Source organism: Oratosquilla oratoria, chromosome 1, assembly GCF_046742065.1.
Source record: "Oratosquilla oratoria isolate Oo_2021 chromosome 1, ASM4674206v1, whole genome shotgun sequence".
Taxonomy (NCBI): Eukaryota; Metazoa; Arthropoda; class Malacostraca; order Stomatopoda; family Squillidae; genus Oratosquilla; species Oratosquilla oratoria.
This window is the reverse complement of record NC_134777.1, coordinates 8,635,314-8,638,948: the sequence shown is the minus strand read 5'-3', so window position 1 is coordinate 8,638,948 and position 3,635 is coordinate 8,635,314.

The window sequence follows — 3,635 nt, the reverse complement described above, 5'->3', positions numbered from 1 at the left end:
GAAGTCCAATATTCGAATATGTTTTAATGTTACCGTTTGATGGCATTCTGTCTGCTGTGGTATAATGATGACATTTAGGAATAATGTGTGCCTTGTGAGGTCATACATAAGAACATAAGAATGAAGGAGACTGCAGGAGACCATAAGGCCTACACTAGGCAGCTCATAGCCATGGTAGGAAACATAAAGCCAAAGAAAGACTAATCAGATTTGGTCAAAATTGGCAGAGGTTTCATCCTTCCTATGAAGGAAGGATTTTCAAACCCTTCTGGTCAAATGTATCAACGAATAGTGTTTCTGGGTGAAAGGAAACGGTGACAAGAGGTAAGAACAAAGCATTTTGAGAAAGGAAAGGGTAACCTACCTTACCTTTATGGAAGCGGAAACACTCCATTCGTCCTCAACCAATAGGGTAACCATTGTCGGCAAGTGAGACACTCACAGGAACAAAAATTGGCTTCGTTTGCCAGCACGCACCTCATAACACAGAGCCATTCTACTTTAAATACCTTTATGGTCTCGCCAGTTCTGTTGCTTTCAAAGTCTCTGTTTTATTACGTATAGTGGTGTAGAATAAATCGCAAAATTGTCTACGTTGGCTTAGTGCCCACACAAAACAGTCTAGCCAATCAGTATTTATCAAAAGAGATTAATCTACCATTAATCAAATGCTTTCTTCAAAATGCATTAAAAGAAAATCAGCAAAATTTCAGTCCAGATATATACATACATATGTAGGAATATTTCAAACTTCTTTGTGCAGATCATATTTTTTCCACCATTTGCAAGATAAGGTTTATTATTAAATGCGTGTAAATAGATATAATCTATAAGATGATACTAGTGACATCTATGAAACAGACAACTAAGTTTGCGCGGCGTTCGTGTGCGAGTTGACGCATGCGCACTACCAACGAGTTCTCGTCTATCTAGACCATCTTTGGGAATTGTGACGTGGGCTGATTTCAGTAATTCGTGGCAACACTGATTTATTTATTCTTATTAAAATAAAATAATACATTTATTTAAGAGAATAAAAAATACATATACATGCTGATATATAATACAAATGACTTCCGACAGTCGCCCAGAGAATTAAACCGGGGTTTCGTTTCATGTCAATCCAATACTTCACCGACTGAGCCACAGGAGCTGTAAAAGGACTCTATCTTGTCCCAGTCGCTAAGTTATTGGTCTCGTAACAAGAGAAACCCCGGTTCGATTCCCGGGGGCGACTGTCGGAAATTATTCGTATGATTCTCGCCGTTTCTAGCAACCAATATCAAGTATTTACAACGACGAAAACCTATTAAGGTTTCGTACTAGCTTTACCGATTGTCCTAGAATTGAGCTTGGGAACTCTGTGAAAATTAGGTAAGGACGACAGTTAGTAATCTACCTAGAATCTTCGGGAGTTAGTTTAACTCCAAGTTTGAGTCCTTTTGTAGCTCCCATGGCTCAGTAAGTAAGGTATCAAGCGACACACAGAGCACGGGGACTCTGTGAAAATTAGGTAAGGACGACAGTTAGTAATCTACCTAGAATCTTCGGGAGTTAGTTTAACTCCAAGTTTGAGTCCTTTTGTAGCTCCCATGGCTCAGTAAGTAAGGTATCAAGCGACACACAGAGCTCAGGAACTCTGTGAAAATTAGGTAACGATGGCAGTTGGTAGTCTACCTAGAATCTTCGGGAGTTAGTTTAACTCCAAGTTAGATTCCTTTTGTAGCTCCCATGGCTCAGTAAGTAAGGTATCAAGCGACACACAGAGCTCAGGAACTCTGTGAAAATTAGGTAAGGATGGCAGTTGGTAGTCTACCTAGAATCTTCGGGAGTTAGTTTAACTCCAAGTTAGATTACTTTTGTAGCTCCCATGGCTCAGTAAGGTATCAAGAGCGACACCACTGTTCGATTCCCGGGGCAACTGTCGGAAATTATTTGTATGATTCTCGCTGTTACTAGCGATTCACTTCAGATATGATAATAAGATTATTATTGTCATATATACATTTTGTAGTTTTCAGGAGTTTTTGGCAATATGTTTGATTTTTCTTTTCTTTTTTATGTACACGGGGGAGGAACAGAATCTACAGAGAAACTCTTAGCATTTTTTATTATACACCGTATAATGAATAACAATAACTAATATGTACACATTTACACACTTCTCTTTCCTGGTGACAGTAGAGATAAAAATTCTTTGCAGTTTGAGCAGAAGACAGAATCACAAAGTCAAAATGCATGGAGGTACGTTGCATAGGATAATTACGACCAGAATCTCAAAGTCAAAATGCATGGAGGTACGTTACACAGGATAATCACGACTATTCAGAGGCCAATTAGCAAACCGTAACGACATTCTTCTTTGTAATATTTTTCTCGTGTTCTTGTTTCATAGTACCGTTGAGGAACCACCAGATCGCGAATCAGGTTGTTCCTTTTGTACGGCCTGGCTGGCTCAACGCTATCGTCTTTGCTTCATAATAAGCAGTCTCTAAGGCAAAGGTTCGAGTCCTTGTGGTGGAGCTTATTTCCACATATATATATATATATATATATATATATATATATATATATATATATATATATATATATATATATGTATATATATACAGTATACATATATATATATATATGTGTGTGTGTATGTATATATATATATATATATATATATATATATATATATATATATATATATTTACACGTTATATTTTCATTTACATTGTTTTGAATATTGTATCAGAAACTGTGACTTAACCCGACTTAGTCCATCCAAATCTGATCTGACCTAACCTTGTCTAACCTAAACTGACCCAATCTAAATCACTCTAAACTAATCTGGCCAACCTAATCTAACCTAATCCTATCTAGTTTAGCTAGTTACCATTCACATAACATTCCTATGAAATGAACTTCCATGCATTTTTGTCTTTTTACCACTAAGAATACATTTATCTTAACCTCTGCACTACGAAGAAGCTTTAAAGATTTCATTCGAGACCTCGTACTGCAGTATTTGATATTTTACTAAACACCTCAGGTACGAGGATACTCTCTAATGACTTTATTCTGACTGACGCCAGACGATTTATTCTATTAAGAGCAGAGTATTGTGCTGAATAGTACCCCTGTATCATAGAGAGTCAATAATGTGAGCAGAAGAAAACAACTGATTTGGATAATTTTTAGGTTTCAATTACATCTAAGCTTTCTTTTTAAAGAGGAAAAGGAGAGCAAAAGAAAACAATTGATTTGGAGCATTTTTAGGTTTCTATGACATCTAAGCTTTCTTTTTAAAGAAGAAAAGGAGAGCAAAAGAAAACAATTATTTTGATCATTTTTAGGTTTCTATGACATCTAAGCTTTTTTTTAAAGAAGAAAAGGAGAACAAAAGAAAGAAATTTATTTTGATCATTTTTAGATTTCGGTGACATCAAACTTTTCTCTTGAAGAATAAAGAAAAAAAGGGGGTGAGGGTAAGGCGTCAAGTCCTCAACTTCTTCAGCTCCAAAATCTACCCCGACAGAAACCCCCTCTCGCCATCCCGGCGCCCATGAAACCTCACCAGAAATCCCAAACTCCCCCACCCGGCATCCAGAGGCTTTTCAAGACTCTTCATCCGAAGAACGAAAATCTTC